This window comes from Rhinopithecus roxellana, chromosome 13 (assembly GCF_007565055.1).
Source record: "Rhinopithecus roxellana isolate Shanxi Qingling chromosome 13, ASM756505v1, whole genome shotgun sequence".
NCBI lineage: Eukaryota > Metazoa > Chordata > Mammalia > Primates > Cercopithecidae > Rhinopithecus > Rhinopithecus roxellana.
The window spans coordinates 45,913,772-45,935,433 of record NC_044561.1 but is presented as its reverse complement, the minus strand read 5'-3'; the positions used below and the strand labels follow the sequence as shown (position 1 = coordinate 45,935,433).

General features: G+C 55.1%; 1 protein-coding gene and 1 non-coding gene across 7 annotated transcripts in view; one reads left to right on the top strand and one right to left on the bottom strand.

Moving 5' to 3' along the window:
• Positions 1–21,662, bottom strand: part of AGPAT3 (1-acylglycerol-3-phosphate O-acyltransferase 3) — a 130,291-nt gene that overhangs the window by 53,842 nt on the left and 54,787 nt on the right. The window contains exon 1 of one of the 6 annotated variants that reach the window (XM_030914572.1): positions 15,152–15,436. The exons of 4 other annotated variants lie outside the window; for them this stretch is intronic. The gene's annotated coding sequence lies outside the window, so the exon portion shown is untranslated. Of the gene's footprint in view, positions 1–13,843; positions 14,290–15,151; positions 15,437–21,662 lie in introns of those variants that run through there. One more of the 6 variants, XM_010367925.2, reaches the window with a different exon arrangement.
• Positions 19,974–20,076, top strand: LOC115893018. Its single transcript, XR_004052978.1, has one exon. It is a non-coding gene; the product is annotated as a U6 spliceosomal RNA (small nuclear RNA).

Below are 21,662 nucleotides of genomic sequence, written 5' to 3'. Positions count from 1 at the left end.
CTGTGGGCCAGGCGGAACAGAGTCATATTTCTCTTATTACCGAAAACGGGTAAGATAAATATCGCTGAATTCTTTCCCCAGTAAGGAACATTAATAATTAACAGCCCTGGGAAAAGAACGCATTCCCAGAGAAGGCCTCTGAGTGGCCGCTCGGGGAGTAACTGCCTTTATGCAGATGTAGATAGGGATGAAACATGCCCCAGTCTCCCGCAGCACCCCCAGGCTTGCTAGGATTAGGAAATTCCAGCCTGGCAAATCCTAGTCAGACCGGTTCTCTGCTCTTGAACCTGTTTATCAATGACAATGCGTGCACAGCTGGACGTGGAAGTTCACTAGTGATTCTACGTTCGCTCTGACCTTGTGATCTCGCCCTGACCTCCTGCCTTGTGATCTTTTGTCGTCCTTGAAGCATGTGATCTCTGTGACCCACACCCTGTTTGTGCACTCCCTCCCTTTTGAAAATTGCTAATAAAAACTTGCTGGTTTTACGGCTCAGGGGGCATCACGGAACCTGCCGACATGCGATGTCTCCCCTGGACACTCAGCTTTAAAATTTCTCTCTTTTGTACTCTTTCCCTTTATTTCTCAGACCAGCTGACACATAGGGAAACAGAAAAGAACCCATGTTAAATATCAGGGGTGGGTTTCCCCGATAGCACTTCTTCTAACAAGACCCTGCCTGAGGTATGGAAGGCAATGGCTATGCAGAAGTCGTCTGGTTTCATGGGATGCACCCTAATGACTGCCTTAGAGGTAGTTAATGAGAGAGAGAGGAGTCTTTCAGAGCTTCCAGAAAGATTTCAGCCCCCGACAAAAGGTTGCAAAAAGAAATTTCTCTTTTCCTGTCCAGGCATGGTGGCTCATGCCTGTCATCTCAGCACTTTCGGAGGCAGGAAGATCACTTGAACACAGGAGTTCAAGGCTGCAGTAAGCCACAATTGCACCACTGCACTTAAGCCTTAGTGACAGAGGGAGACCCTGTCTCCAGAAAAACAAAACAAAACAAAAAACTCCCTTTTCCTGACATCAGACTTCACTGTATCAAGATGTGATGGCTGGTGCAGAGGCAGCCACAATGTCACCTCAAGGAGACAGGCCTACAGTGGAAAGCAACCCAGAGGGTGGCCCAGAGGAGGAACAGAGATAGCCAGGGGCCTTGCGTGCCTCCGCCACACCAAGTACAGGCCAGCACGGAGGAGCGGGAAGCCTAGGTCAGCTCAAGGCAGATTCTGCTCCTTTCAGCTCATCCATCAGCGCCCCATCAAGTGGGCCTTTGGGACTCACACATATCTAGGCACCAACTTCTTATCTACATGCTTTGCATTTCCCCAAACCCAAAAGTCACCCATGGGTACCCCTGTGATAACAGCAAGCCTCAGTTTTCTCCAGGGCCAAGGAAAGCCACAGGGTCAACGTTCCCCCACCCAGGAGGGCCAGCCCCACTCAGGTTTGCAGGCGGGGGTGTTGTTTTATCTTAAAGCAAACATGGCTACCATTCAGAACAGCATGTGAATGGAGAATTCCTTCCAAAACCAAAACCAAAGATTTCTATTAGAGAAAAATGCTTGGGGGAACCAGCATCCCAGGGACCCACAGCCTACTCTAAATATGTCCTTTTTTTTTTTTTTTTTTTTTTAGAAAGAGGAAAAAAGTGTGTTCACATCATGAAGATTTTAGCTCATTTTAGGGCAAGGAAACAGGCTGTGCAGTTGCAGATACACAGGGAAGCCCTTTTTGCTGAGGCACAGAGGCCTGAGAGCCACTCCAGGCGGAGCTGACGCTGGACAGCCAGGCTGGCGCCAGGCATGGCTCCACTCAGAAGCACTAGGCCTCCGCACCTCCATCCAAGAGCTGCGGTCAAGCAAAGGAAAGGATGTCTTGTTTTTGCCAAGGTATCTGAAGTCTCAGTCGGGTGAGCTCTTCAGCTGTGATAGAACAGAACTGTTATAGGGGCAGAGCTCATTCACAAGCAGGTCTTTGAACACAGGCCTTCCCGGCGTGCCACCTGATTCTCACTGTGTCTTCCTCTGCTGGAGAAAATCCTTGTACATGAGGAGACAACTAAAACTTACAGCTTTGATTCCCAGGCCATTCTTCCAGAGGGAGGCACTGTGGCCGTGTGCCAGGAGGGCAGAGGCACTGGCCCCACGGAGGACAGGAGTCCACTCTCAGACAGATGAATGCTGCTGGTGTGCCCACAGAAAGTCCACAGCCCCCGGTAGACAATGCCGTGCTCGCCACTGCTAGGGGAGGCTCAGGAACCCGGCTGGGGTTGGAGGCCTGGTGCCAGGCGGCATGACGTCAGACACAATGGGCTGGGGCCGCACGGTCCTCCCCTCTCTCTGCTTTTGCTTCCGTCCTGGCCTCCTTGGGCTGCAGAGCTGGGGTCCCAGCAGGTCACCTGACCTCTCTGGCCTTGGCTCCCCCTCTTTGAAGTGAGCGGATTGACCCCACTGGCTGTCCCAGGGGCGCCCGAGCTGCAGGTGTGGGAGCCAGGGCCAGGGCCACAGCATGTGAGCATTCAGTGTGACCCGCAGTGGGGCCTAGACCTGGCTTAGGAACAGCTGGGCGGGCTCTGCTACCGTTCAACACTCTGGCTTCCAACTCGAGCCGCCATCAGGGAAAAAGCCTGGCACGATCTGTGTGCTTAACGCACTTGGAGAGCCGGGGCATTGCCCCAAGCCCCGAGCCCTGGCTGAGGCTTCTCCACTCCTTAATTTCCAGAGTAGCAGAGGTGCTGTGGGCCTGAGGCTGAGCTCCTCCGTGGCCGCCTGTGACATGAAGGCAGGTTGTCGGAGCCTGAGAAGCAAGGCTGTCCTTCCTGCCCCACGCCTGGGTCACTGTCTTTCTCGTGATAAGGAAAAAAAAAATGCCTTCCTGGGAGAGTCACTCCCTTTCCATGTCTGAATAACAGACTCCCCAGATGTCAGGCAGACCCAGCCTGAGGCCCCAGAACGCCCCTACCGAGCGGTGAGCATCTGTGGGCCCGGCCTCAGGTCTCTCCAAGCTCCACGGAGGCGCCGGTGCCCAGTACTGAGTGCAGAGGCCGCCCTGCAGGCCGCTTCTGGATGTCAATTGACCTTTAAGGCCACTTCTCACTGTAAAAACTGTGGGGTCATTGTGGGCTATGCTGGCCCTGCCCTCCTCCTGAACGGCTTCATGCCTGCCAGGGCCAGGCGCTTGGGGGCACTCTCAGCTGGGGACCCTGGCTCAGCCTCCCTGGGGCTGGAGGGAGGTAGGATCTGGGTGCTGCTACTGGAGGGCGCTGCCCCTGGGGATCCCAGCTCTTACACTTGCTTTTGTGGTGTGTCCCGAGCCTGCCTCCGGCTCCCTCGCCACTCAAGGCCACCACATGGCCCAGTGTGTGACACCAACCAATGCCCGCACAGCAAAGCATGCTAGCACGGCACGGCACTTTCATGACTTTGCTGAGCTCTCCAGAATTGGCAGGTGCTCCCCACTGCTTCCTCATGCTCTCAGGTGAGAAGCCCCTCTATCCAGCCTCCACACTGGTTCTGTGCATGGCATGTGATTGGCGTGTGAGTGGCGTGGGTGGCGTGTGAGTGGCGTGGGTGGTGTGAGTGGCGTGGGTGGCATGTGAGTGGCGTGGGTGGTGAGTGGCATGTGTGGCATGAGTGGCAGGGGTAGTGTGGGTGGCATGTGAATGGCATGTGAGTGGCATGTGAGTGGTGTGGGTGACGTGAGTGGCATGTGAGTGGCGTGTGGGTGGCGTGTGAGTGGTGTGGGTAGCGTGTGAGTGGCTTGAGTGGCGTGTGGCTGGCGTGGGTGGCATGTGAGTGGCATGGGTGGCATGTGGGTGGCGTGTGGGTGATGTGTGAGTGGCGTGGGTGGCGTGTGAGTGGCATGTGCTGTGATATGGCAGCACGTGGGTGGCACGGTGTGGCTTGCTCTGTGCTGTGGTTCCTCCACCACAGGCATGTGGCCTCCTCATGCTCCCAACTACCTGAATGTCATTCTGCTCACGACCAGGGCGTGAGCCCACCCATCCACACGTTTCCGCTGTCCCCTCCTCTGCCCCACCATCGCCGCACACCTCCTAGTCTTACCTTCCGGTTACCCTGCAGGGCCTAAAGGAAATAGTTCTTTTCTTCCAGGTCCTTTCCTCTCTCTGACACCTAAGCCATGCTGACCATATAAGCTCCTAGTGGAGGCCCAGCCTCCTGACTCTACCAATGAGGTTGCGCTGCCACGCAGGCCAGGGCCAGGTAGCCGACGGCCTGGGGACTTGCGGAGCCTCTATGGCCTCTTATGAAGTCACCATCCCTGAGCATGGGCACAGCAAAGGAAGGCAAGGCCTGGAGGCCCCTCCTTCCACCCTTGGGAGGTGGGGACAGGCACAATGCGGTGAGAGGGCTGGCGTGTGGGAGCTGGTGCTCGGGGCTGGCATATGGGAGCTGGTGCTCAGCGGTGGGGGCTGGTGCTCGGCAGGGGAGTTGGTGCTCAGGGCCTGGTGCTGGGGTGGGGAGCTAGTGCTCAGCGGGGGGGGGGGGGCTGGTGCTCGGGGGGCTGGTGCTGGGGTGGGGGGCTGGTGCTTGGGGGGCTGGTGTGCCATGCGCCCACGTGTGCCTGTTCTCCAGCATTCAAGTCTCAAAACCTCATCACCCAAACCACCAGTGATGAGCAATGTGGGGCAGACACCTGCTCCATTGCCTCTGCCCTGGTACAGCAGCCAGTCACGACTGAGAAAGGAAGCAGCACACCAGGCGCGGCCGGCCCACACCGGGCCAGCACATGGGGCCCCCTGGCTGTTCCAGACCAAGGGCCTCCTCTCTTGCACCCACAGACCCTGCCCGGCTACTTAGTTCTAACCCTCTGGCGTTTCGATGCCACCATCCACTCTCCACGTGAGGCTTGCGGCAGGCGTGGGAGCGCCGTCCTCTGGCTCTGGCAGCTGGTGCTTGGGCCTGTGCTTGGATGAAGGCCGCCGGGGCCTCTGGGTATCTGGTATGTGGCATCCTTCTCCCCTGACTCTCCCCTCACCCTTCCCATGTGCTGCCCCTCCCGCACTCGCTGCTACATGCCGAGACTACTGGAGTCTAACCCAGCGCTCAACTGCTTCCAAGCTGTGCCTCAACCATACAGTTTCCTCAACCATAAAGAAATACATAAAGAATAACAACACACGGACGCCAGCAGGCTGTGGAGAGCCAAAGACCCCCGGGGTGCACTGAGAACAATGCTGGGCATGGAAAATACCAAGAAGCAGCCAGGAGAGTGATGACATCATCGATACTCCCAACCCTTTCCCCATGGAGAAAACAGACGGCAGAGCTTTAAAAAAATACATGACGAAAGCAAACACAGACCACTGGGATTGCAGCAGACTAAATAGCTTCTGCATGACAAAGGGAGAGACAGGGTAAAGAGACGACCCTCAAGTGAGAGAAAACCCTGCAGACCACATGCCCGATGAAGGCCCAGCATCCACGGGGTAAAGGGGCTCAGACTCACTAGCAAGAAAGCAAATGACAACAGACCCGAACGGCTGTGCCTCAGAAGGAGCCACGCCGACGGCCAGCAGGTTAACGAAGAGCTGTTGGGCGTTACTAACCATCAGGGAGAAGCAAATTGAAGCCACAGGGAGGTGTCGTCTCATGCCGTTCAGATGGCTATTATCAAAAAGAAGAATGTAACAGGTGTTGATGAGAACGCAGAGAAAGGGGACCTGGCACACTGTGGAGGAGAGAGAGGGTCAATCAGTGGCCGCTACACAAACCGTCTGGAGGAGCCTCCAAAAGTCAAAAAAGGAACTACCGGCCAGGTGTGGTGGCTCACGCCTGTAATCCCAGCACTTTGGGAGGCCACGGTGGGTGGGATCACTTGAGGCCAGGAGTTTGAGACCAGCCTGGTCAACATGGTGAAACCCCATATCTACTAAAAATACAAAATCAGCCAGACATGGTGGCGGGCAAATGTAATCCCAGCTACTTGGGAGGCTGAAGCAAGAGAATCGCTTGAACCCAAGAGGCAGAGGTTGCAGTGAGCCAAGACTGCGCCACTGCACTCCAGCCTGGGTGACACAGCGAGACTCTGTCTCAGAAAACAAAAGGAACTACCATAAGGTCCAGCAATTCCCCTTCTGGTAATGTATCTAAAGGAACTGAATCCAGTGTGTCAAAGAGACACCTGCACGCCCTCGTTCACTGCAGCACCACCCGCAACAGCCGCACAATGGAGGCAGCCCAGGTGCCCACCAACAGATGAATGGATAGCGAGCATGTGGTGGTCACAGTGTTATTATTCAGCCATAAGGAAGAAGGAAGTCCTGTCACTGACAACATCACAGACAAACCTGGTAGACATGACACTAAGTGGATAATCAGCCAGCCACAAAACGACAAATCCTGCATGACCTCACTCAGACGAGGAATCAGAAACAGAGATCTCGCTGGAACTGAGAGGAGCACGGTGGTTACCAGGGGCTGGGGGCTTGTGCAAGGATGGGCAAGGGAGGTGCTGATCAAAGGGAACAGTTTCAGTTAGACTGGAGGGACGTGTTCGTAATCAGTCGTGCCGTGTAGCAACCCGTTAACAATAACATATCATATTTCAAAATCGGGAAAAGAATAGATTTTTAACATCCACACCACAAAAAAACGATGTGGGTGAGCTGATCGACATGTTAATTAGCTTAATTAATCTTTCTACAATGTACACACAGATCACATGGTACTCCATAAATATACACAATTATATTTTGTCAATTATAGATAGATGACAGGTAGGTAGGTAGGTAGATGGACAGACAGACAGACACACACACACACGAGATCCTCTTCAGGTAAAAAGCAGAACCGAAACAAAACCTCGACCTGTATGGAACACTGAGGTAGTTGGAGCTTTTCACCATGCTCTTTAGAGCAAACCTAGAATGTTCAGAATTACGGTTTTACTTATTTTGAAAAAATGGATTTTGGTATAAGACCTTTGCCAAAATCCCCTTCCAGTGGTGTTTCTGAGGAATGGGAGCTACACTGTCTGACTCCTGACGACGGTGCTGGTGGGCTGGGGACGCTCAGCGTCAATCAAAGCCAAAGCATGTGGCAGTTCTCTGCCTGGGAGTCCCGCTAACGTGGCCAATGTGGTGTCCTATTTCCATGTGGCTCTTCAGTTTTTACCTCTGCGTTTGTTTTTTAAGGTTAAGAAGAATAAAGCTCATTTGAACATATTACCCAAGCAAATGTCATAGGAATACAAAATCTCCAGATTATTTCCCTGGACCTGAAAACTTAATGATTTATACAAAAATATTACAAGAGAAGAACCGAGTGTCTGTTGATGCAATTTCCTGGAGGCCTCCTCAGAGCCGCAACATAAAATAGCATGTTTTTAGGATGTCAATGAAATCTTTCTTCAGATAAACCGCATGAAGATTCCTCAATCCCTTTCTCACACAAGTGGCTGATCGAAACTCCAGGTGTGATTAACCTCCCCTCACCCCAGCAGTGGGAGGTCACTAGCACCAGACGCGGGGAACATGGGAGGACCAACACGCAGGTGTCACTGACACCATTTCTTTTCTTTTTTTTTTTTTTTTTGAGACAGAGTCTCCCTCTGTCACCCAGGCTGGAGTGCAGTGGCGCGATCTCAGCTCACTGCAAGCTCCGCTTCCCGGGTTCACGCCATTCTCCTGCCTCAGCCTCCCGAGTAGCTGGGATGACAGGCGCCCGCCACCTCGTCTGGCTCATTTTTTGTATTTTTTAGTAGAGACGGGGTTTCACTGTGTTAGCCAGGATGGTCTTGATCTCCTGACCTCGTGATCCGCCCGTCTCGGCCTCCCAAAGTGCTGGGATTACAGGCTTGAGCCACCGCGCCCGGCCAACTGACACCATTTCTAAAAGGTCTCTATTTCCCTCGCTGACACTCCGCCTCATCCAGTGTCTGCCCCGACCCCGGGTCTGGACAAGAAAACCGACCTGCAGAGCAGCTGGGCCATCCAGTCATGGGGCCGTCGAGAAAAGGCAACAGCAAATCCACCCCAGGGCCCCACGCTGAGTCCCTGACAAGCCTCAGACGTGCGTTCACCCCAACTCTAGAGCCCCCACAGCCCCTGCCCCAGGATCTCACGTAGGGGGCCCATAAAAACAATCTGTAATGTGGAACAGGAACATGCAGGAAGGAGGTGGCATCCACCCGAGGGGACAGGGCAGCAGGCCCCTTGCATTTGTCACCAGCAGCTTGAGGACCGCACGCCAGCCTGCCGTAAGCCACCGCGACCACCATGAGGAGACGCCTCCTGCTGCCCCAGGGTGGGGAAGCTGGCCCCTAGAAAGGCCCCCTGGGAATGTACCAGCAAGCCCTGCTTCCCTCTGCCCCCTCAGCCCAGGTGTGCACCCCCACCTCATCCCCGCCTTCCCCTCATCCCAGCAGAAACACCCACCCACCCTCACCCCCCCAGGCCTGCCCACTGTGGACACCCACAATCAGGGGTTGTAGCCTCTGAGTTCACTGAGCAGAGCTTGGTGCCCCCAAGGTCTGAGAGAGGCCCAGAGAACAGGGACAGTAAGAAAGATGATGTTGCTGAGACACCACGGCGAGGTCCTATGGGCCACGCTGAGGTCGCACAGGCAACCCTGAGGTCACACTCAGTGGCAGGTGCTTTACACAAATGATCCCTCAGCACTCAGCACAGCTCTGCCCCGCTAGCTCCACTGCCTCTGAAAATAATCCTGCCCAGGACCACAAAGTCACTGGCAGGCCCAGGACGGGGAACCGGGCTGCACGGGTGTTGGTACCTGAGCCTCCCACCCCACTGCACAGCGGCTCTGCCCCAAGACCTCCCATGACTGCGTCCCCAGGGGCAGGGTACCCTGGAAGGGGAACCTGACTTCTCTCTGCCTCAGACTCTCTGTGGAGTGACGGTTGACAACTATTCCCCACTTTCTTCAAACACTGTGATTCGTGACTTCCTGAACCTGAAAACATGGCTGGACGACGCACACAGAACCACCAGGACCCGGCACCCTGGGTTCCAGGAGGACAGACACTCAAGTCCTCTCTCTCCGGCACGGCTGGGCTGTCGCCTGGGCTGTCAGTGCTCCAGAGAACGCGTCTGTCACCTGCAGCCCAGACAGCGTCCGCTGCATTTATGAGGTTAATGAGACGCTGGGAGCCCGCTGGGAGCGCCACCTCACCAACCCGTTTATCTGGATTTAGCTCATGCTCAGCCAGGCAGGAGCTGTCCCCGGGCCAGTGACAGGGGCGGGACCTCAACAGGGAGGGTCAAGGCCCAGCATTCGGGGGCCCCACAGCCCCTGCTGCCCATCCTGCCCACGCTTCCACCTGAGGAAAGCGGGCCGCGCCTTCTCCCTCCATCCCAGGGAGGAGCAGCGTCCACAGGCCAAGCCCCTGCAGGTGTCCCCTGTCCTGCCACACACACTGGCTCTGGCAGGCCACGTTCAGTTCCGCAGGGACCAGGCCTTGCCCAGGACAGTGGCGCCCGGGGGAGGCGGCTTTGCCATGGCCAGCAGGCGGCACCGTCTTGTTCTGCGTGCCAACCCCACTTGCCCTTCACATCTTTCAATAAACAAATGAGGACACAAATAAAAATAGAAGTCCCACCGTGGGAAGGCTCCTGGCTTTGACTCGCTCGGGGTCAGCGCGGGCTGTGGTGGCAGAGGCTCCAGGAGTGTGTGGTGATGGCAGGGAGTGACTGACAGGGTGTCCTTCCAGTCCACACAGGGACAGGGCGCGGGTACTATGCAAACCAAACAAAGCACACACAGCCCGCGTGTGACCCAGAGCCAGGCCCGTCTCCTGTGCTCTGGAGCCCGTCGGAACCGTCTTATGCTGCCACTGCCGCACGGTTGTACACGCCCTGCTTCCGTGAAAGGTGGGCACACAAAGACCCCCGCCTGCACGAGGCACCTGCTACAGGAGCAGCGGCCTCCTTCTGAGGGTCACGGGGGACTGGCCATTGGGGCCCTGCCACTTAGGCACCTCACACTGAAATAACGAGAACGCACGGAGTTTTCAAAATGTGGTATGTCTGGCCAGGGCGGCACGCTCTGCTTCCTGAATTGTGTGGCCTCCTAAAGACAATCACAGTCACATGCAGACAAGGTGGGGGTGGTGGGTACACACAGCTGAGGAACCTGTCGGAGCCACCTAGGGCGGGACCAAGGCACAAGCTCCGTAGGGCAAAAAAGAGGATTGGCTTGGGGATACATTTCAGCTCATTGTGAAACAAAATTAGCGCTGTATCTGTAGTATCCGTAGGTAGCCAAACACACGCAAACACACCCTCCTCAGTAAATCTGATGACGTTTCCAGTAACGAGTGCCCCAGCTTGAAATGCATCCCAGAAGGAAAACTCCTACATGGAAAGTGATTTCTAAACAAGATGTAGTTTCAGACGTGACATCTGTTGGAACAATTATCACGATTCTTAAAATGCACATGTATCAGCTTGCTCTGAGTAAAAACACTTAAAACCTAAGTCAAACCTTAAGACAGAGCAGTGAACTGCACGGATCACTGCAGCCTACAGGTCGGGAGAAGCAGAGGCCTCTGTCCCCACGCGGGAGGCACTGACCCCTCCAGAGTGCTGCCCACGCTGGTTTGCACAATCTCTTGATGAACCTTACCCTATTTCACTCCCTCCCTCGGGGTGAGGGGAGTGGGGAAACAGAATTCGGCTTGCCACCTTGCCTGTGTGTATATTCCTTAACGCTGTGTCAGCGTTTCTCAGCAGGCATTTTCAAAACAGTGACCGTGTCAAACTCAGGACAGGGGTACGCCTGGAGGCCCCGGAGAAGAGGGCCCCTGTGGCTGGAGTTGAAACCAGCGTGCCCTTGGCCTGCCCGAAATCATTCCTTCTTATTGTGCAGAAGAGCCTTCCTCATCCGGCAAGGATCACAGCTTCCGGTGGGCCGAGTGGTTATTCCATTTCTGCTGCGTCCAGGAGCCGCATCCAGCTGGTTCAGCTTCCCAGGGCACAGGGCAGCAGGCGCCACATCAACCCTGCCAGGACGCAACGCCCAGCTCCTTGGAGAGGGAGTGTGCGTTCTCCCCAAATACCAACAGGAAGAGTTCCAGAATTTGGGGCAAGGCGTTCTAACTTGAGCTGGGGTGCCTGCTCCCAGGGATGTCGGTCGCCCTCACCAGGCCCCTCTGCAGGCCAGGCCCAACCTGAGAGCTCTGTGGCCCCGCACATTCGCTCCTCACGGCAGCCCTTACGCCTTACAGATGAGGAGACCGAGGCACAGAGAGGTTCAGCAACTTGCCCAAAGCCACACAGCAAATCAGTAGCAGAATCAGGACTCAAACCCAGGCCAACTCACCATAAAGTCACTGCTCCCATAGACAGGAGCCAAGGATCACAACCCAACCAAAGTGCTTATCTCACATCTTCACTGGAAAGGAGGTTTCCCATCAGCTGAGAGCACTTGAGCCTCTAGCTGGAAAGAAGCCTGCAGCGATTTAAGACAGGAAGAGCAGAGAGGCGCTGGGCACGTGAGGCGGAGCTTCCTTTCGCTAACTTCTAAAATCAGATCTCAATGGATTGGGAAGAAACAAAAACTCAGTCCTCCGATCCACCTGGAGCACCAGCCCGGACAGCCTCACAGCCTGGGGAAGACAGACCCACCTAGTCCTTCAGCTGCAATAAAACATTTCAAGCAAAAAAAAACACTCCAACTTTTGAACTCTGTGGGTTTTTTTTTTTTTTTTTTTTTTTTTTTTTTTTTGAGACGGAGTCTCGCTCTGTCGCCCGGGCTGGAGTGCAGTGGCCGGATCTCAGCTCACTGCAAGCTCCGCCTCCCGGGTTTACGCCATTCTCCTGCCTCAGCCTCCCGAGTAGCTGGGACTACAGGCGCCCGCCACCTCACCCGGCTAGTTTTTTGTATTTTTTAGTAGAGACGGGGTTTCACCATGTTAGCCAGGATGGTCTCGATCTTCTGACCTCGTGATCCGCCCGTCTCGGCCTCCCAAAGCGCTGGGATTACAGGCTTGAGCCACCGCGCCCGGCTGTGGGTTTTTTTTTTAAATGATTTTGTAAATTTAGAAATATATATACCTACTATGTATATACCACAAAAATTAAAAACACAAGATTTTATAAATTAATAGTATTTTATAAAAGAGAGTAATACACCTTGCTGTAGAAATTTTAAACCAAAATGAGGTACACAGTCAGAAGGGAACGCTCAGCCCTCACCCCGTCTCCATCCCCAGGACTGACCACTGTTAAAATCTGGTGTTGGCTGGTGGCTCATACCTGTAATCCCAGCACTTTGGGAGGCTGAGGCAGGCAGACCAGGAGTTTGAGACGAGCCTGGGCAACATGGCAAAATCTGTTTTTTTTTTTTCTTTGAGACACAGTCTTCCTCTGTCACCTAGACTGGACTGCAATGGTGCAATCTCAGCTCACAGCAACCTCCACCTCCCGGGTTCAAGCGATTCTCCTGCCTCAGCCTCCCACGTAGCTGGGATCACAGACACACACCACCACGCCCAGCTAATTTTTTTGTATTTTTAGTAGAGACGGGGTTTTGCCAGGTTGGCCAGGCTGGTCTTCTTGAACTCCTGACCTCGTGATCCGCCCACCTCGGCCTCCCAAAGTGCTGGGGTTAATGGCATGAGCCACTGTGCCAGGCCTTCATTTTTATTTAAAAATAAATAAATAAATAAATAAAGCCTGCGCAGCTCACAGAAGCTACCCCAGCAGCACGACATAGAGCTCTTTTCTTAAATGCTGCAGCATCAAAACCTAGGAATGCGCGGTGGGGGCTGGGGGTTCCTCTGGTGCACACGTGGCCCCTGAAGCTGCCTGTTCTCTGGGAGAATGAAACGCCTGAGCCAATGCTGGACCACCCCAGGGGAGCCCAGATAAAATCACCCCCAGTCCTGCCACACAGACGCACACAAGCCCTCCCTGCTGGACCGCCCCCGCTGTCCTACACGTTACCTGATGTGGGCCCCAGAGAAACAGCTTGTGCAGCCAAGGATGGGGGAGTGAAGGCTCAGGACCCCCTCGCCACCAGTACGTTACTCAAGAACGCTCCAGACTTCACCGCTGCCGGAGGACAGGGCTGCGGGGCTGGAGTCCATGTCCCAAGCAGGCATCTGTGTCTCAGGCAAAAGGCTACAGATGACCTCTACCGTGGTGCTGACCCAGCAGGGGAAGGCAGAGCCGCAGCCACCGTGCCAGTGAATGTTCCAGTGGCCACAGTAAAACACAGAGAAAGGTGGAATTAACTTTAATGATGTGTTTTACCTAACCCAACATATCCAAAATATCACGGACTTCTCCATTGGACACTGAAATCCAGTACATATTTCCAGCTCTCAGGGCCTCACACGTGGGCCTCGCCACTTCTCCTGGGCAGGCAGCTACATGGAGCCGGCGGCCACCACACCAGAGAGGCCAGCTCTGGGTTTGTTACTCCCAAGACATTTGCAGCGGACAAGGCTTGGCCTGCCCTGATGGAGGAGGCGGAGTGGACTCTGGAGTCCTGCTGTGGCAAGCCCTGACAGAGCTCTGTGTGGGAATGTGGGCGCTGGAGACAGGAGCAGGTCAGATGCGCGAACGTCAGAGGTGCTCGAGTCGACCCAGGGTTACGGGGTGCAGGGGCAACAAGCCACAGGGCTACAAGGGTCAATGCCCCCTGAGGGGACAGAGCGGAGCTGGAGGCGCTGGGCCTGGGGCTGAGGAAGAGTCCAGCCCAGACGGCACGGACTTGGAGACAGTATGAGGTCTGAGACCAGGACCCCAAGCTCCCATTCTCCCTCCCCCTGTTGTCTACCCACAATGACTCGGGTGCCTCAAAGTCAACCGGAGAAGACAGAGAGTTTTGCTCAGAGGCAGCCCCGCTGGCCTTACCTTGTTGGACCCAAGGGGCAGGTCCCTGGCTGGAGTGTGTGAACGGCACGAGGTGGCAGAAGTGTGGGGCCCTGATTTTTATCTGCCTGCCCAGGCTGGGAGGGGCAGGGCAGAGTGGGGAGGAAGGAATCTTGCTGGATCCTCTGTTGCCCGAGGAGGGGGGAGGACTCTGCCCTCCTCCCCACATGACCCAGAGTCTCTGCAAGCCAGGATGGCTGAAGCAGCCAGCAGCGTGGCTGGGAGCAACCACAGGAAGGCCCAGGACAGTGCCTACAGCCGCCCACAGCAGCTGGACCAGCGCCAGCAAGGGGAGAGAGTCCTGCCAGGGTGGGCGCCGTGGCCGTCTTCCCATTCTCATCATCACAGAGAGACTGACCACGAGGACATGATCAGGCCCCACACCTACAAAAGAGGCCAAGTCAGAAGTCGAACGACCACTTGTCGGCTCCCTGGCTGAAGTGCAGTGAGGAAAGACAAAGAAATAAGAAAATGCCTCTTCTTACACAGCTCAGGTAAAAGGTCAAAGACACACAGGACTTGAAATCCTGACCACTCTGCCAAGTCACAGGAGGCTCTGGCTGCCATCCCAAAACGCACCCTCCCACACACCTCTCCAACATGTCAGCCCTGGACTCAGCCCACAGGGTGACAGCCCAGGCCCCCTGCAGTGGGGTGGGGCTCAGGGAGAGTCTTTAAAAGGAAAAGCCGAGGTATGCCCTTCTCCACTTTCCTGCCTGGAATGCAGATGAAACAGCCGGGGCAAGGCAGCCATCTGGAGACCGGCGAGCCGCAGCTAGGACAGAAGCCGGGGCCTGAGCACGCAGTCGGAGGAGGCCAGGGTCTCTGGGACATGGCGGGGCGGTGGCCCCCACCCTGACCGCCTGACTGTTAACAGGAGGAAGACAGATCTGCTATTCGTGAAAGTGCTTGCAAAGGCAGAGCCTGCGCCTCACGGGTGCGGGCCTAGGGAGCTGTGTGAGAAGAAACAGGTATTTGTTGGTCTTAGTCCCTGATTCCTGACACAAAGCTTATAAATTCCTTGTCATTTCCTGAGCTGAAAGGGTGACAGGAGCATCTTTTGTTCTATTTGGTTCTTGTACAAAGTTCTTAAAACCTTACATTTCCTACAGGACGGGAGCGTCTACTGCTACTCCTAACAAGCCCTTTCTATCCCACCTGAGTGACAGGTGACTTGCAGGGCCCTCGACAGCACTCCCTGTCTCCCTGCCATCCTCCAGGAAGGACAGGGCTGGAGACCAGGCTCCCTCAAAACTCTTGTACAATGGGCTTCAGGGTTGGTGAACTCACCCACACGCTGGGAGGCCTGTGGACCCCAGCTCCCCAGGGACAGAAGCCCTGGCACCCAGGATCCCCCAGGCCTCACTCGGCACCCGTTTTCCCTTGGCTGTCCATCGGATCCTTCGTAACACCCTCTACAAGAAGCCAGCAGACACAGCCAGTGTTTCCCTGAGTTCTGCGAGCCATCCTGGCAAGTGATCAAACTCGAGGGCATCATGGGAACCCCAGCCTCCAGCCACAGGTCATGGGTCTGGGATTGGCATCTGACAGTGGGGCAGTCTCGTGGGACTAAGCCCTGGCCCTGGGGAATCTGACGCATCGGAACTCAGTGGAATTGGGGGCGCCCAGCCAGGTGCCCTGGAGAACTGCTTGGGGTGGGGTAACACCCACGCATCTCACTGCAGAAGTGTTCTCTGTCGAGCATGAGAGTGGAGTAGGGAGAAAATCTTTTTGTCCTTTTCACAGGGGACAAACTAACAAGTATTAAACTATGGATCCTGACATCCGCGCAGGCTGCTTCCTGAGGTATTACCCGGTCCCCAAGTGCATGGATCTGGAGGTACATGGAGTGCCCCGCCAAGGGTGGTTCCCCCCACCCCCTACTTCATGCCAGTGTACCCTCCTGCAGCACAAGGAGCCCTGCACTGGTGGTGTGCTGGTGGGCACAGGTCCCCGAGGCTGCGAGCCTCAAGGCGCGCCTGGCCTGGATTCCATCCCCTCTGGGAATGAACCCAGTGCTGTCTGGGTTTGTTCTCCTTGTGCCAGCGCAGACACCTGCAGCTGGTTTTCTTTGGGAAGCACACCCTTCACAAAGTCTAACCCCTGTGTGCGTGTGGGGAGAAAGAAACAGGGACCCCTGACACAGAACAGATGCTCACACTCCAGAGCCTGCCCCGCTGGCGACAGGCGCCCCATGCCCAGACCCCACGCCGGCTCTGCCACCACCACTGGGCAGCCAGTCACATCACACAGGGAAGAAATGCAGCCAATCCTCACAGCAGCCCTGACGCTGACAGAGTGCCCTGCCTGGCACGTAGTTCCTGAGTCACAGCCCCTGAGCTGGGAGACCCCACTGAAGCCCAGGGCACACTGTTGTTTCCCACAGAGCAGGTGGCTCCAGCCCAGCCTTCAGCCTTTGGTCACGGGTCACAGCCTGTGCCGGGGGGGAACCTATGCCCCGTGTCTCTGTGCCCCCTGCCATGCAGGTCTCTCTTCCAGGGACACTCTCCTCTACGCACCGCCTGCCTCGAGGGTGGGGTTAAGGAGGATCCCAGGCCAGCAGCCTCCTCCAAGGAACGAAGCAGGTCCCCGCCTAGCTCGGCCCAGGGTCTTGGCTCCCACACTCCTTCGCACGCTTCCCCTCGTGCTTCCTGTTCACTGACGTGTTCACCATCCTCGCCTCACCACCCCCACAAGAACAGGGGCCTCCTCCGTCACATCCACTCATTGTCCCCAGGCTGAGAAGGGCCCTGATAAATGCATCACACACGTGCTCTGCGCGACTCCCCCACGAGCCTGGGCCTCCACATGCACCAAGGCCCTCGGGTGACTCATCCCCATCCCCAAGTGCAGGATGGGGGTCCAGCCTGTGACAGGCCCTGGATGGTGTGTGCAACTCATTAAACCCCTCTCTGTGACCCCACCACTGCAGAAGCTAGCGCTGCCTGCCCCTACACCACTGGGCCTGGCTGCGGGAGCAGAGCAGAGGAGAGGAGGAGCAGGAGCCCTTCCCAGAGGAGCCCTGAGGAGTCTCCAGCACCCAGCTCCAGAGACTCACACCACAGAGGAGGGCAGCACCAAGTCCAGGACCAGAGACCCAGCGGGCCGCACGAGGCCACGGAAACCCCAGCCCAGAGACCCAGCGGGCCGCAGGAGGCCATGGAAACCCCGGCCCAGAGACCCAGTGGGCCGCAGGAGGCCACGGAAACCGCGGCCCAGAGACCCAGTGGGCCACAAGCGTCCACAGAAACCCCAGCCCAGAAACCCAGAGACCCAGCGAGCCGCAGGAGGCCACGGAAATCCTGGCCCAGAGACCCAGCGGACCACAAGCGGCCACAGAAATCCCAGCCCAGAGACCCAGCGGGCCACAGGAGGCCACAGAAACCCCGGCCCAGAAACCCAGAGAGCCACAGGAGGCCACAGAAATCCTAGCCCAGAGACCCAGCGGGCCACAAGCGGCCACAGAAACACCGGCCCAGGCACGTCTGTACTCAAGAGAATTTTCTTTCTCAAAGCACAAAATGGCAGAGTTCCTTGCAAGCAACCTGACTTTTGAAAAAAGACAAGACGGCCGGGCACGGTGGCTCAAGCCTGTAATCCCAGCACTTTGGGAGGCCGAGACGGGCGGATCACAAGGTCAGGAGATCGAGACCATCCTGGCTAACACAGTGAAACCCCGTCTCTACTAAAAATACAAAAAACTAGCCGGGCGAGGTGGTGGGTGCCTGTAGTCCCAGCTACTCCGGAGGCTGAGGCAGGAGAATGGCGTAAACCCGGGAGGCGGAGCTTGCAGTGAGCTGAGATCCGGCCACTGCACTCCAGCCTGGGCGACAGAGCGAGACTCCGTCTCACAAAAAAAAAAAAAGAAAAAGAAAAAAGAAAAACGACAAGGCACTGCTATTTTGGTGTTTTCTTGCATGGACAACAGTGAGTGGCTGCCCCAGAGCAGAAGCAGCCCAGCTCCTCCCACAGGCACCTCCTGTCCACACATCTGACTGGCACCAGCCTCAAACCCTCCTCCTTATACCAGCCTCATCTCTTTCCACCTCGGTGATGCAATCAAGGATTTCAACATCCAAAAAAGGAAACTTTTTCCATTATAAAAAATCTCCCCCAAATAAGGAAGCCTACATTCTCACAACAATCTATCGAGTATTTGCTAAACCTTCACAAAGGTTTAGCATCAAGAGACAGAGAAAGCAGGAAAAGAATGTCCCAACACTCACATTGACGGTGACCCCCGGGGAGCTGTGAAACGTCCTCTCCACACTCACCCCATACCTTGGTGGGGGAGACAGGCCCACCCTCCCCAGACACCCAGCTTGGGGTGGGAGGCTGTCAGGAAGTTAGCATCTTGTTAACAAAGTAATTAATGCTTTATCCCCAGGAAAAAAAAAAAAAAAAAGAGCTCAGAGAATCAGCAACATGGAGCTCATTACTGATTAACAAAAGAACCACCATGAAACCCTGGCTTTTTATCGTGGACCAAGGGAAGTGACTGTCGAAGGCACCGCACAACTAACAAGCGCTCCAGTTGCTCATTACTTGGTGCAGCCCAGAGTCTCACCCGCGGTAAACAAATTCTTCTTTCCTTCTGTCCCCACGTCCAACACTCAACACAGAACGCTCTGCTCACCTCAACAGGTGGGGATTTCAGCATCAGAAAATCCCACGGTGCCGGGGCTCGCCCTCGAGACTGCCCCACTTGTGACCTGTGCTCCTGACCACCGGGTCAGGACGCTGATCCTAGCTTGTGACCTGTGCTCCTGACCACCCGGCCGGAAGCTGGGGTTCCCACGGTGCCCTCCTCGAGTCTGACCATTTGCTAGGATGGCTCGCAGAACTCTGGGAAACACTGTCTGCTGGTTTATTATAAAGGGTGTGACGAAGGATCCGGATGGACAGCCGGGCGGAGAGGGGCACAGGGCGAGGCCTGGGGTGCCCAGGGCACAGGAGCGTCCAGTGCTTCTGACCAACCAGCGACAGGGTGGGTTTCCAATGACCCCTTCTCAGGTTCAATTAATTTGCCAGAGCAGCTCACAGAACTCAGGGAGACATATTTACTGGTTTTTATAAAGGATGTTACAAAGAATACACACAGATGAAGAGATGCACAGGGCGAGGTATGGGGCAGGGAGCTCGGAGCAGGTGTGCCCTCCCCAGGGCTCCACCCTCCAGGAACCTCCCTATGCTCAGCAGCCTGCAAGCCCCCCACATCCTGTCCTTTAGGGAGTCTGTAGAGGCCTCATTACACAGGCACGATCGAGCAGATCACCGGCCACTGGTGATCCTCTCCACCTCTGCGGGTCCCTCCCCTCCTCAGAGGTCCACGGGTAGAGTTCCAACCTCTAATCATGTGGTCGGTTGCTCTGGCAACCAGTCCCCCATGAGGCGGTCCTGGAGCCTCAGCCGCAGTCACCTTAGTAGCAAATAAAAAGACACTCAGCAGTAAAGGCTGTAGGAGCTTCGAGCCCGGAGCTAGGGCCAGAGACCAAACGTATGTTTCTGATGATATCGCACTATCACACTCACCAAGCATCACATGCTCAGTGGGCTCTCTCCTCTCAGCCCTGAGTCACACACACACATTCAACACTCACACCCTCACACACACTCACACACTCTCACACTGACACATTCACGCTTTACACACACCCTCACACACACTCACAATCTCTCACACACACTCTCACGCTGACACATTCACGCTTTACACACACACACACACTCCCACGTTCTCACACTGACACATTCATGCTTTACACACACCCTCACACACACAATCTCACACACACACACTCAGGGCTGGAGACAAGATGAATGCCCCAGCATGCAGTGGGGGGAGAAATGGATTAAAAAGACGCAGCCGCGCACTCTGGGAGGGATGTAAACGTGGTCGCACCCCCGCCTGCAGTGCACTCCTGTCCCTTCTCCAAGTTTCAGGTGACACCCGGGATCCTGTCTGGAGACCCCCCGGGGACTCCGAGCGTGGAGATGCAGACGCCCGCATGGCACCCACGCACCAGGAAAGCCGGTTTGAAAACACCACGGAACCAAAGTCCCCGCTTCAAGATCTTTACACTATTTGGGAAGAAAACAGAGACACCCATGCTTGCGTCAGCCGTACATGTGCTAAAACCGGAGCGAGGCAGAGGAGATGAGCGTGGCTCCTGCAGAAGGACGACCAGCAAATTCGTGAAGCGTTCCATAATTTTTGTTGGCATGGATGTGGGGAACAGGGAACACCTCTACAATTGTAAATTAGTACAACCACTACGGAAACAGCGTGGAGATTCCTTAAAGAACTAAAAGTAGATCCACCATTCGATCCAGCAATCTCACTCCTGGGTGTCTACCCAGAGGAAAAGAAGCCATGAGAGGAAGAAGACACACGCATGTTTGCAGCAAGACGATTTGCAACTGCAAGGATACAGAACCAACCTAAGTGGCCATGGACTGAAGAGTGAATAAAGAACACGTGGTCCATACGCACCACGGAATACTACTCAGCCATCAAAAGGGACAAAATAATGTTTTGCTGCAACTTGGATGGAGCTGGAGGCCATTATTCTAAGTGAAGTAACTCAGGAACAGAAAACTAAAAACTCTGTTCTCACTTATAACTGGGGGCTAAAACATAATGGGCAGGGAAATTGGGAAGGGGTGAGGGATAAAGACTCTATAGTGGGTCCAGTGTATACTGCTTGGGTGACAGGTGCACTAAAATCTCAGAATTCACCACTAAAGAACTCGTCTGCATAACCAAAATCCACCTGTACCCCGTACACTATTGAAATTTTTTAAAAAAGAAAATAGAGACACCGGTAAACTTTTGTGACGTCAAGCATGCATCCTAACATTTAAGGACAATGCTCCAAGAATGTAAATGATTGACAGATGTGTGACTTCTGCAATAGGAGGAACGGGAAATAAAAACAAACTTCACCCAGTCCCACAGCAGGCAGGAAAATGAAGGAAAAGAATGTTAAATAATAATGATGGTGATGGTAAAGTAAACTCAAGACAAAAAAGAAAAAAAAAAAAACAAGAAAGTTAAACACATAAGTAATCACAAGTATAAACAGCATTTAAAAACTGAGCTGTCGGCCAGGTGGGATGACTCACATCTGTAATCCCAGCACTTTGGGAGGCTGAGGCGTGCAGATGGCTTGAGGTCAGGAGTTCAAGACCAGCCTGGCTAACATGGTGAAACCCTGTCTCTACTAAAAATACAAAAATTAGCTGGGCGTTGTGGCTCACACGTGTAATTCCAGCTACTCAGGAGCCTGAGGCAGGAGAATCACTGGAACCTGGGAGACGGAGGTTGCAGTGAGCCAAGATCATACCACTGCACTCCAGCCTGGGTGACAACCCCGACAACACCCACAACAACCACAATCCCTACGATACCCACAACCCCTACAACACCCACAACCCCCACAACACCTACAACTCCTACAACCCCACACCCACAACCCCCACAACCCCTACAACCCCCACAACACCCACAACCCCCATAACACCCACAACCCCTATAACCCCCACAACCCCTACAACACCCACAACCCCCACAACCCCTACAACACCTACAACCCCACACCCACAACCCCCACAACCCCTACAACCCCCACAACCCCAACCCCCATAACACCCACAACCCCTACAACCCCCACAACCCCCATAACACCCACAACCCCTACAACCCCCACAACCCCTACAACACCCACAAACCCCACAACACCCACAACCCCTACAACCCCTACAACACCCACAACCCCTACAACACCCACAACCCCAACAC